The sequence below is a fragment of the Mus musculus genome, chromosome 11, assembly GCF_000001635.26.
Source record: "Mus musculus strain C57BL/6J chromosome 11, GRCm38.p6 C57BL/6J".
Lineage (NCBI taxonomy): Eukaryota > Metazoa > Chordata > Mammalia > Rodentia > Muridae > Mus > Mus musculus.
The window spans coordinates 102,611,802-102,624,822 of NC_000077.6; the positions used below are offsets into that span (position 1 = coordinate 102,611,802).

The following is a 13,021-nucleotide window of genomic DNA, read 5'->3' on the forward strand; positions in this document are numbered from 1 at the left end:
GAGAGGGAATTCCCAGAAACTGCTCCCAGGTGACACGGGGCATGTCCCTCCTGTCTAAGCATCTCAAGCAACTCTCCAGGAGAGGTGGCTTGTAGGAAATTCTACCCACAGGCCTTGGTGCTTTGTGCCAAGGTGGTTGGGAGAGCCTTGGGCAGTGTGGAGACAGAGCTCACAACTCCCTCCCTTAGGTCCTTCCAAGCCAGGCTAGGCTGAGAGTTGTGGCTCAATAGAAAAGTGTGCATGCCTACCGTGATGAATGGGGAAGGTCCTGAGTTCAATCCCTAGCACGGAGCACAAAACCAAACCAGACCCAACCCAACCCTACCAACCTGCAAGGAGTGTCTGAAGTCCTTCACTCCCACGGCATGTGAAGCTGGATTTTATGGGCTCAAACCAACCTGTCTCTTGGCTTTGCAATTTATGCTCTCTATGATTTAAATCCCCTCTTTCCTCTCTCCTCTCTCCTCTCCTCTCTCCCCTCCCTGTAGTCCATAAAGCCCTCAGAACTGCCTCGGGTTGGCAGACAGCAGCCATACCCCATCCAGTCTTCTTGACTCCTACCTTTTTTTTTTTTTTTTTTTGGTTTTTCGAGACTCCTACCCTTTTAATTATGTTTGGTGTGTCTTTATTTCTGAACGCCAGAGGCTACCATGAGGCCCAAGGCCACAGGCTCTGGAGCTTCTTTATCAAGATGTTAGCACGAGTGCTCGAGTGCGCGCGCACATGTGTGTGTGTGTGTGTGTGTGTGTGTGTGTGTGATGGAAAGGACTCTTAGTCCTTTTTTTTTTTTTTCTTTTTCCAGAGCCAAGGACCGAACCCAGGGCCTGGTGCTTGCTAGGCAAGCACTCTACCACTGAGCTAAATCCCTAACCCTGGACTCTTAGTCCATGAAAACCCTGTCTGTATAACAGAGTCAACTCTATTACACAATTTCTCTCTTGAGCCCTTTTTTGTTCTGTTAGGGGCTCAAGTAAGCCACACTGGCAAAGAATTCCCAGTCTTCGTGTGGCCTCCCTCCGCCCCCCAATGCTGGGATTACAGGTGTGTGTGCTGAGGGCTGAACCTGGGGCTTTGTACAGGATAGACAAGAACTCTACTAACCTAGCTACCTCCCCAGCTCCTCCTCTGATCCTTTTGTTATTTGTGACCTACTCTCTAGCAGTCCTTAGCACCTCATCCCTCCTGGCTCAGGGTGGCATATAATATTCTATCACCTGACCATAGAGGGGCTTTTTTGGTGTACACGTCTAATTCAGTTTATTCTGCTACTCAATATGATGTTGGTCTAATTCATAGCCCAGCCAAGATACCAAGAATGGTGGAGGGAAGCCACTGCTATGTTCTCCTAGAGAATCAACATCCAGTTGTGAATGAAGCTGTGAATAGTCTTTCCTTAAAAAGTCACATGTATTAAGAACATGTGGGGCTGGAGAGACGGCTCAGTGGTTAAGAGCACTGACTGCTCTCCCAGAGGTCCTGAGTTCAATTCCCACATGGTGGCTCACAACCATGTGTAATGGAATCCGATGCCCTCTTTTGGTGTGTGTATGTGTGTGTAACAAATCAGAAGAAGAAGAAGAAGAAGAAGAAGAAGAAGAAGAAGAAGAAGAAGAAGAAGAAGAAGAAGAAGAAGAAGAAGAAGAAGAAGAAGAAGAAAAAGAAGAATGCACACACACGCACACATACACATACCTGAAAATATGTTGGCAAAGCTTACCTAGGACAATTCTGGAAGCCTACACAATCTTCATTGCTAATGAGAATGTTGAAAAAAAAAAGGTTTTCCTATTAGCAAGAGTAATTATTCAAATATGCGATCAACATGTAAGACTTTCCAAATAGCTTATTAATGGATGAAGGAATTAATAAGCTATTATAACCTGCTCAAAGGAGAACCCAAAGCAAAGGCATGCCCAGGCTATCTAGAATGCAGAAATGAGAACTGTGTTGGGTGCCAGACCTGGTAAGACCCATGGGCTGTAATCAATGATATCCCCACTAGACTATCTGCATTCTGTGGAGAAGAATCACTTCCATTATTATCAGCTGACTGCGCTGTAAAATTGCTCAAGGTCAGTAAAACATGCTAGGGCACGCAGTACCTTTCGTCTATTGCTAAGCCTTTCCTGGTTCCCTCAGTTAGAAGTTTTGAGCACAGACATCTCCATGACACGTGCCACTTGTTCCTTCCCACCAAAGACCTTTAGTTTCAGTTGGGAGTTCAGAGCCATCCAGACATTGCTGACAAACCTTCCATCATTCCCAGGCTGGCAAAGCCTTTGACCCTTATCCACCCTCAGCCCAGATCTCTGGTTCCTCTCTCTCTCTCTCTCTCTCTCTCTCTTTTCCCTTCTTTCTTTTATGTTTATGGGTATCTTGCCTATACGGATGTCTGTGCAGCATGTGCATGCCTGGTGTCTTTGGAAGCCAGAAGAGGGTTTCAGATCCCCTGTAACTGGCCTTACAAATGGTTGTGAACTGCCCTGTGGGTTCTGGGTCCATCTCGGGTCGTCTGGAAGAGCAGCCAGTGGGCTTAACCTCAGAGTTGTCTCCCAACCCCTTCCTTGCCTTTCTTTCTCCCACATCACCTTTTACTTCTCCTTGAACTCTATGTACAGCCAAGACATTTTTCTTCATAGTAGTTACCACTTACTGTATACATACCAAACACTATACATCTATATCATTAATAATATTAACTAACGATAATATTAAGCTCAGTGGTGGCAGCACACACCTTTAATCCCAGCATTTGAGAGGCAAAGACAGATGAATCTCTGTGAGTTTGAGGCCAGCTTGGTCTCTATAGAGAGTTCCAGGGTTACATAGAGAGACCCTGTCTAATAATAATAATAACAATAATAACAATAAATATCTATGAAATGACTACTATCTTTATTTCAAATTATATATATTTAAGTACAAGCTCATGGAAGCTGGTTTCAAGACCTCTGAGAGAGTCAGAGCAGAACAAAGACATTCCGACTTTTTTTTTTTTTAGCTTTTCGAGACAGGGTTTCTATGTGTAGCCCTGGCTGTCCTGGAACTCACTTTGTAGACCAGGCTAGCCTCGAACTCAGAAATCTGCCCGCCTCTGCCTCCTGAGTGCTGGGATTAAAGGCGTGCGCCACCACTGCCTGGCACTTGACATTCTGACTTTTACATTCTGACTTTTAACTACTAACCAGAAACAGCTAAAGAAGTTATTTCTTGGGCAGTGGTGACGCGTGTCTTTGATACCAGCACTTGGGAAGCAGAGGCAGATGGATCTCTGTGAGTTCGAGGCCAGCCTGGTCTACAGTGTGAGTTCCAGAACAGTCAGGACTCTTACACAGGGATCCTGTGGCTCTCTGGAGAAAGATCCTGAGACATCACTTGGGTTAGCAGGACACAGTGCTGGGATCCACTAGTAATGTCTAACTCAGCCACAGAATCATAGATGGTAATAGTTTTCCTGTCTGTTGGGTATTTGTCAGTCTGGCTAATACCATGCAGTCTCCTGGCCAATTTTTAACACTTTTTATGGTCTTTTCTCTCTCTCTTTCGGTGACAGGGTCTTACCACGTAACTACGTTAGCCTCAAACTCAGAGATTCGCCTGCCTCTGTATCGCAAATGTTGCTGTCAAAGGCGTGTGGCCAACATACCTAGAACAGGCCTTTCTTAAAAGCAGATGTCCTCCCATTCCTGGATCATTAGCTTTCCGGCTTCTGTTTCTCAGACTGTGATTCCATCTACCTAATCCCCCATCTCCAGTGGAGATCCATTCCATGGGAGCTCCTAAGAAGAGCAGACACTTCGGCCTGACCTCAACCCTCAGAATCAGCAGCTGCATCTTCACAAGATTCCAAGGACTTGATACATTCAAGGGTGAAGAATCCTGGGGCGCCTTGTTCTCAGCTGTATCTGCCCTGCCTCAGTTCAGCTGCGGGTCATCTTCCGGGAAGGTGCTGGCCAAGACCCAGGTCTAAGTTTTCCCAGCAAACTCTGACTCTCACCCCAGCAGAAACAGGTGTGTTCACGGACTGTTTCAACTGAGGCATGAGGGCTTGAAACCATCTTGCCTCACATTGGAGAGGCCTTTTTGGAATTTTTTAGCCTATTCTCTTAGGGTGTGAGGATTTGACTGTGAGTCTTTTAACCACACCTCTAAGCACAACACTGGGCCTTTCCTATTTGGGAGACTCCACAGAATTGCTCTGGGAGGAAGAGAAGCAGCAACAGCAATACTGCTAAGAGATGGCTCAGCAGTGGAGAGCAATTGTTCTTGCAGAGGAAGGACCTGAGTTTGGTTCACCGCACCTGTAACTCCAGCTCCACAGAACCCAACATCCTCTTCTGGTTTTCTTAGATACCTGCATGAGTGTGTAATACACATAGACACATATATCAAAATGAATCTTAGCTGGGCAGTGGTGGCGCACGTCTTTAGTCCCAGCACTTGGGAGGCAGAGGCAGGCGGATTTCTGAGTTCGAGGCCAGCCTGGTCTACAGAGTGAGTTCTAGGACAGCCAGGGCTACACAACGAAACCCTGTCTTGAAAAACAAAATACAAACAACAAACAACAACAAAAGTACACATAGGCTGGAGAGATGCTCAGTGGTTAAGAGCACTGGCTGCTCATCCCAAGGACCTGGGATGGATTTTTAGCCCCCACAAAGCAGCTCACATCTCTAGTTCCAGGGAATCAGGTACCCTCCTCTGGCCTCTGAGGGTACCGTATACACTTGGTTCACAGACATACTTGGATTCATATAAATAAAATGAAAAGAAAGTATAAATTTAAAAAAATCTTAAAATAATTTTTGAAAAAGATCTCATTTGTTTTATTTATATGGGTACACTGTAGCTGCCTTCAGACACACCAGGAGAAGACATCAGATTCCCATTACAGATGGCTGTGAGCCATCATGTGGCTGCTGGGAATTGAACTCAGGACCTCTGGAAGAGCAGCCAGTTCCCTTAACCACTGAGCCATCTCTCCAGCCCCTTAAAAATAACGAAAAGTGAGTCAAAAACTGTAATTTTTAAAACAGATCAGGGGAAAGTTGCACCTACGCCCGCATGTCAAAGGCACACATGTCAAAGGCACGCATGAAGAAGGTTGGATCCATGCCTTCTCTCCCTGTCAATGAGGGACTGGATCTCATCCCCCCGCCACCCCCCCCCCAACCCTGTACTCATGCCAGGAGAAAGAAGAATGCTCAACAAATTCATGGCCAGGGCGAGAACTCTAGGGGAGGACTTTGGCTCTTCCTTACCTGAGATCTGGCTAAGGCTATGGGCAGACTCAGTTACATGTGTGTAGCAGTTCTCACCACATGACCACATGCTCCTGATGGGCACAGTTGTCGATGTGTGGGTTTGTATGTGCTTACCCTAGGGAAGGGAGGACATTGCTGTTCCCTAAGTCTCAGGAGAAGAGGGATATGGTTTCATTGGCATCTAGAATTCATATGGAAAACTTCTTTTAGAGGAAAAAAAAAAAAAAGGAAGTGTTCCCTAGCTGGGGGTGCATAACTGTAATCCACAATTTAGGATTCTGAACAGGAGTTCAACCATGGTCGTTCTCAGCTACATAAATTAAGGCCAGCCTGGGGCACCCTGTGTCCAAAAGCCAAGAAGGATAGCAAGATGGCCCTGTGGGTAAAGGCACTTGCCGCCAAGACTAACAAGCTGAGCTTGATCCTAGGATCTACACTGGGGAAGGCGAGAACCACCTCCTAGAGACTGTCCTCTGACCGTTACAGGAAAGTCATGGCATATGTGTGCCATTCCCTACCTCTGCCACATGCAAAATAGAGATAGCGTGGTCCTATAGAAGGGCTATGTCTCCTTCCCTTGGTCTACTTTGACCAACTGAACACGGTAGACATGATGTTATGTGACTCATGCATCTGGGTTGAGAAGCCCTATGAGACCACAGCCCATTTCCTTGTGACCCTTCAAGCTTATGGGGAAAATACACGGGCACACACACCCAGGGATGTCAGAGGTGCTGAGGGAATGTGGAGATGATGAGTCAAATCCCAACTTTATGGACCATGGAAGTCTTCCTGGAAGAAATAACATCTAAAGGGAGACCTGAAGGATGAGTAGTGTTGTAAGCAGTCACCTGAGCACAAGCTATAAGGCAGGAGAGAGGGTGTGCTTTCAAGGAACTACAAAAAGCCCAAAGGAGTTCCATTTGGCTGAGCACAGAGAGGTCAACACGGGGGAAATGCCTGCAGGACCAGGTGGGGCAGAACTTCCACCTTCTTGTAAGTTCTAAGAAGGTGTCTGTGTTGGTCAGCTTTTGGTTACTGTAACACCTGAGACAGTTAATTTATAAAGAGAAAAGGTTAGTTGGCCTGGTGATACATACTGTTATCCTAGCAACTCAGAGAATGGGGTGAGGTGGTGTAGGGCCTGACGTGGCTACAGAGCAGTGACGTGGCTACAGAGCAGACGTCAAGGCCAGCCCTGGTCACTCAGTGAGTCCTTCTCTCAAAATAGAAAGAAAGGGTTGGAAATGTAACACTTGGGGTGGCGGAACACTTACCATCTGGCACGTACAAGGATCTAGGTCCAACCCCCAGTACTATAAAAGACAGATGGGCAGACAGGCAGGCAGTCAGACAGACAGACAGACACAGACAGATAGATAGACAGACACACACAGAGAGATAGACAGACAGACACACAGACCACCATTTAGGTGCTGGGAATCAAACCTCGGTCCTCTGTGAGAATAAGTGCTCTTATCTACTGCGCTGTCTCTCCAGCCCTTGGTTTGTTTTGAGACAGGGTTTCTCTGTGTAGCCCTGACTGTCCTGGAACTCACTCTGTAGACCAGGCTGGCCTCGAATTCAGAAATCCACTCAACTCTGACCCCCCAAGTGGTGAGATTACAGACAAGTGTCACTACACCCAGCCACACCTTTGTTTTGGGGCCTGTGAAGAGGCAGTCTATCACAGCGAGGAGTGGCTGGTGGAAGAAAATGGCTTTCCTCATGAAAGGATGTGAAAGATATCCCATAGTTGGAAACCTCTCACTGGGCCCCACCTTTTAAGGGATCTGCCAGCTTCCCATAACTCCAGGCTGAGGAGGAAACCTGGAACACAGAGGTTCTCAACCTGTGGGTCACATATCAGATATCCTGCATATAGATATTTACATTAAAATTCATGACAGTAGCAAAATTACAGCTATGAAGTAGCAACAAAAATAATTTTATGGTTGGGGGAGGGGGTCACTACAACATGAGGAGCTGAATGAACGGTCACAGCATTAGGAAGACCCAGAACCACTGATTTAGTAACACATCACCCTGTGGAGAATACTCACGATTCAAGCTAGACTCTGAACTTCATCCAAGGAGCCATAAACCAAGGCTGAGGAGCTCTTAGTCCAAGAAGAAAACAATGATAATTTGGGTTATTTTATTTACTAATTAAATTTTATTCTAGGCCAACTTTTTAAAAATATGTTTTTAAAATTCTTATTTTATGTACACTGATATTCTGCCTGCCTGTATGTCTGTGTGACAGTGTCAAAGACCCTGGAACTGGGGTTATGGACAGGTGTGAGCTGCCATGTGGGTGCTGGGAACTGAACCCAGGTCCTTTGTGAGAGCAGCCAGTTCTCTCGGCTGCTGAATCATCTCTCCAGCTCCCTCTAGGTCAGTTTTTAAAGCACATTAATTTCCAGAGAGGGGCAAAGGTGCTACAAGGGCACACGATGAGAGGCTGGAGAGATGCCTTGGCTGCTGAGAGGGTTGGCTGCTCTTCAGAGGCCCCAGGATTGGTTCCCAGCTCCCATATAGCAGCTACCAACCATCTCTAACTACATTTCCAGGGGATCCTTCGCCCTCTACTGGCCTCCTCAGGTACTGCCTGCAAAGAACATGGACACACATATAGGCAATCCACCCATAGATGATGATGATGATGATGATGATGATAATAATAATAATAATAATAATGGCACAGGGTACACAATCAATGCAAATCTCCATTTCTTGTTATTTTGTCTTTTTTTATTTTTCAGAACTGAGGACTGAACCCAGGGCCATGTGCTTGTTAGGCAAGCGCTCTACCACTGAGCTAAATCCCCAACCCCTCAAATCTCCATTTCTCTCCTATCTCCCAGCCACTAAGCTTTCTGTAGGTAAAGGATTTAGTATCATAGCTCTGGCCCAGTGGAGAGCAAGAATTAAAATGGAGACCTTTTAGCAACCCAGTCCACATTCTAGTTAGGTATTAATGACTTATTTTATTTTGCTGTTTGGGTGACAAGGTCTCTGGCTGGCCTGGAACTCACTCTGTAGACCAGGCTGTCTTTGAACTCACAGAGGTCAGATTGCCTCTGCCTCCCAAGTGTTGGGACTAAATAAAGGTGTGCACCACCATGCTCTGCTGGTTACTTTTCTTATTGCTATGACAAAACACCTCCCCCAAAAGCAACTTAACGGAGGAAGGGCTTTCGGTCCACAGTTTGAGGGATACAGTCGCTGATGGTACAGACAGGGTGGGTGGCTACAGAGTGGGAAGCAGCAGGCCCTGTTGCATCCACTTCCAGGGAGCAGAGAGAGATGAATGTTGGTGCTCTCCATTATTCAGTCTAGAGCATCATCCCATGGAACTGTGCTTCCCATACTCAGGGTTGGTCTTCCTTCCTCTGGAAACACGTTCAGATAGAGTATATTACCTATGGTACTCTCGGCCCAGTCAAACAGACAGTGGAGATGAAACACCAAGTCAGCCGAGTCACAGTGATGTTGTCCCGTAACTTAAAAGACCCTAGGAGGACTTGGGGGCTCACTGGACATGGACTGTGGACAGGGGAGAGTTCCATGTCGGCAAGTCAAGGGGAAACAGAGTGAGTTACTGGAAATGCCATGGTGTAGGCTGCTACCACCATCACTAGTGGCTTCCTCTTCAGTCCATTGTCTCTCACCTTGAATTCTATGGGGGCTTGTGATTTGCTTTGATGGACAGCATGTAGTTAAACCAATACCTTGACAGTTCAGATCCAGGTCTTAAGAGTGCTCTATCTGGGCTGGCTCAGTGGGTAAGAGAACCCGACTGCTCTTCCGAAGGTCCGAAGTTCAAATCCCAGCAACCACATGGTGGCTCACAATCATCTGTAACAAGATCTGATGCCCTCTTCTGGAGTGTCTAAAGACAGCTACAGTGTACTTACATATAATAAATAAATAAATCTTAAAAAAAAAAAAAAAAAAGAGTGCTCTATCTGAGCCGGGCGGTGGTCACGCATGCCGTTAATCCTAGCACTTGGGAGGCAGAGGCAGGTGGATTTCTGAGTTCGAGGCCAGCCTGGTCTACAGAGTGAGTTCCAGGACAGCCAGGGCTACACAGAGAAACCCTGTCTCAAAAAACCAAAAAAAAAAAAAAAAAGTGCTCTATCTAACTGTATGTACATACACCTGGGTGCCAGAAGACGGTATTAGATTCCATTTTAGATGGTTGTGAGCCACCATGTGGTTGCTGGGAATTGAACTCAGGGCCTCTGGAAGAGCAGCCAAGTGTTCTTAACTGCTGAGAGTTGGCAAATTTTACTTCTGCCCTCTTGGAAGCTATGGATGACCGAGAAGTCTAACTGTACTGAAGGAGGGAAAAGTCACATAGAAAGGGAGAGAAGTTTGAGGATGTGGCTCAGTGGCAGAGTGCTTACCAACATGCAGGAGTCCCAGAGTTCCATCCCCAGCCCTGAAAAGCCAGCTGCAGCAAATGACACAGGGAGAGACACCCTGAAGGATGCGACTGCCTAGGGAAAGAGAAGTCCACACAACTCCGTCATTTGAGGAGTCATCTTTTTTTTTGTTGTTGTTGTTTTGTTTTGTTTTGATTTGTTTTGTTTTGTTTTTGTTTTTCGAGACAGGGTTTTTCTGTGTAGTTCTGGCTGTCCTGGAACTCACTCTGTAGACCAGGCTGGCCTCAAACTCAAAAATCTGCCTGCCTCTGCCTCCCAAGTGCTGCGATTAAAGGCCTGTGCCACCACTGCCTGGCTTGAGATGTCATCTTGGATGCCTCGGAACTGCAAGAGTCAATGCAGCCACACCGTATAATGCTGAGAGCTGCCTACAGTGTACTGGGCTTAAACTGCAGAATTGCAGATGAATCTTTTAGATTGCTATTGTTTTAAGCCTCTCGGTTGGGGGGGGGCAGACTGTCACTCAATGGGTAACTGAAAGAGAGCAGAGGGAGAGGCCCGTTATTCCCAGTGCCCTGGTGCACTGCCTCATCACTGTTACCTGGAGCTTCTCTGTGGGAGGTTCAAGGGTCTTGGTCTGTTGTTCCTCTTGTGTCCCACAAATGCTCTGCAATCCAATTGCATGTGGATTATGAGGTAAGGACCTGAGAGCGCCGTACTTCTGTGTCATCATGGAGAAATGGCCGAGCCTACAAGCAAGATGAAGTGACATGCAAGGGTAGTGTGATTGATGGGGACAAAGATTCTGAGAGCCCCTGCCCCATTTCCCAGCCTAGGCACTAAGAGGAATGGTTTTGCTTGTTGTATGCGCCAGAAGAAGGCGATGATCTTGGGCTCTTTGACCCAACTGCCCTCCCTTCCCATAACCCAGTACTACTGCCAGCTCAGCCAGGTAAAGGAACCAACCTTTTTCTGTGCCGGAATTGTGGAATACAAGACTTTCTAGACAGTCTGGGCAGAGATCTCACCCCTTTTTCTGAATTCCCTCCCAGGTCCCTCTGGGGACCCTCTACATAGTCCCTGTAGACTGTTCTTGTTGGAGGCTCCTTCACAGTCCTATTTCTTGTAGATCTGAGATGACGGATCTTATGTCCCCAACTCGACTCTTGTCACAATGGAGTCAAAGGAGGGACTCAGGAGAGACTCTTGGCAACTTTCTCATATTCAAGATAATGAGACTGAGACCAAGGTCAGGGAGAGGATGTGTCTTGTCTGAGCTGAAGTCAGGTCCATTTCTGACCTTCAGGGCAGGGGCACCCTCTTCATCCCATAACCTCCTGCCAGTGTCCCTTCCCCTTCCCCATCCCAATCCTTCTCTTCCCACTCTTCCTTCCCTAGCTTCCCTTTAGCATAGAGTGGCAAGGACTTGGGGTAATAATGGGTGTGGTTGTTTGAATGAAAATGGCCTCCACAGATTCACAGGAAGCACAGTATTGGGGGATGTGGCCTTGTTGGAGGAAGTGTGTCATAGGGAGTGAGCTTCGAAGGTTCAGAAGCTCAAGCCAGGCTCACTATCATTCTGTCTTCCTGCTGCCTGCCCACCCAGATGTAGAGCTTTCAGCTCCTTCTCTAGCACCCTGTCTGCCTGTTGCCATTGCCATGCTCCACCATGACAATAATGAACTAAATAAACCTCTGAACCTGTATGCTAGCCCCAATGTAATGTTTTCCTTTGGAAGAGTTGCTGTAGTCAGCCGGGCGTGGTGGCACACGCCATTAATCCCAGCACTTGGGAGGCAGAGGCAGGCAGATTTCTGAGTTCAAGGCCAGCCTGGTCTACAAAGTGAGTTCCAGGACAGCCAGGGCTACACAGAGAAACCCTGTCTCGAAAAAACAAAACAAAACAAAACAAAAAAAGTTGCTGTAGTCATGGTGTCTCTTCATAGCAATAAAACCCTAACTAGGACAGTAGGCAACAGGGAGCCTTCCCTGGTGAGTGTGTACTTGACTCATTTATGGAATGTGTGAGGAACAGGAACATAGACACACTTCTGAGCAGTCTCTCTCTCTCTCTCTCTCTCTCTCTCTCTCTCTCTCTCTCACACACACACACACTCATACCTATACTTTCATTAGTCCCTATGTGGTCCCCCAGTTCCCTAGATGGACCCTCACCATTGTCTACAGCTAGCATAACTTTGGGCGACAGGTACAGGGCGCACGCACAACTTCTTCTGGCCCTGGATCGAGAGGTGGAAAGAAGACAGGTCTATATTATCAATACAGTATACCTGTGTCCCCTTGGGACTCCTGTCCCTGGGTCCCCAAATGCACCTCACTGCTCCCCCTGCATCTTCACACCCCCTTTTTTGGGGTGAGGGAGGGAGTGTCAAACTCAGGCCCTCTGCTCAGTTAGGCAAGCACTTTACTCAACTGCATCCTGGGCCTCTTTCACCTTCTTGATAAGAACCTGTTTGTACAAGTTCCTGCCTGGCCACAGGGTCTGAGAAGACACAGCCGGATCTCTTTATTAAACATAAGGGCAGATGCTTATCTTTCCTCTCAGAACAGGCTGCTACCTCCTTCTGGGCCATGCCAGCCAAGGGCACTGCCTGGTGAGACAAATTAGGTAACACTGTGCAGACCCCTGATACCTACTGCTGAGAGAGCGTTCAGCACTGGAGGAGGGGAGAGGTGCGGGGGGGAGGGGCCGTGATCCGTGAGGATCAGAGGAGTCTCTTAAAGTTCCTTCTCTCTTCCCTTCTCCTTGCTCCCACCCCCAGCCAGCAGCCCCAGCCCCAGCCATCTCAGTGCCCCCTACCTCTGGAAAAGCTGAATTGGGATTCGATCCCCAGCCAGTTGCTGAGTTCCGGAGCAGCTGTCCCAGGCTTGGGGGGAGGGGGTCAGGAATGCTGGGGCTGAGGCCTGGGCCGCCCCAGACAGAGCCGGCTCTGAATTCTGGGAATGTTTGTGCAGCTGGAGCCCATTAGGGGAGGGAGCTGGGCGCTTATTAATCCCAGCCTTGTTCCCCGGGTGGGGCCAGGGCCCCCGCACACGAGTGAAGGGGGAGGGGGCTTTGTTGGGAGAGGTGGGCCCCAGCCCTCAGGCCCCGCGTGGTTGTGTCTCAGATAGGAGACTGGACATCTACACCTCCCATCTCAGAGTACTGATGTCTATAATCATAGAGCCAGGTGTGGGCAAATGTCAGAGGCCTCTGGGGGTAGGGGGGACGGGACGTGACCAGGTCTGACAGAAGAGCTTTTACTGGGAGAGGCAGGGGACATTACTGGTCCTGAGAGGGACTTTGTATATTCCTGGAGCACCCTCTCTTGCCTTTCAAGAGCTCTTTCTGGCTGGCATCCTGGG

General features: G+C 47.9%; 1 long non-coding RNA gene across 1 annotated transcript; it reads right to left on the reverse strand.

Moving 5' to 3' along the window:
• Nucleotides 1–7,705: 7,705 nt before the first annotated feature.
• 2810433D01Rik (RIKEN cDNA 2810433D01 gene) lies at nucleotides 7,706–12,615 on the reverse strand. Its single transcript, NR_033474.1, has 4 exons — nucleotides 12,477–12,615; nucleotides 10,257–10,404; nucleotides 9,677–9,769; nucleotides 7,706–8,659 (listed from the first exon to the last, which is right to left on the reverse strand). It is a non-coding gene; the product is annotated as an RIKEN cDNA 2810433D01 gene (long non-coding RNA).
• Between the last annotated feature and the right edge of the window lie 406 nt (nucleotides 12,616–13,021).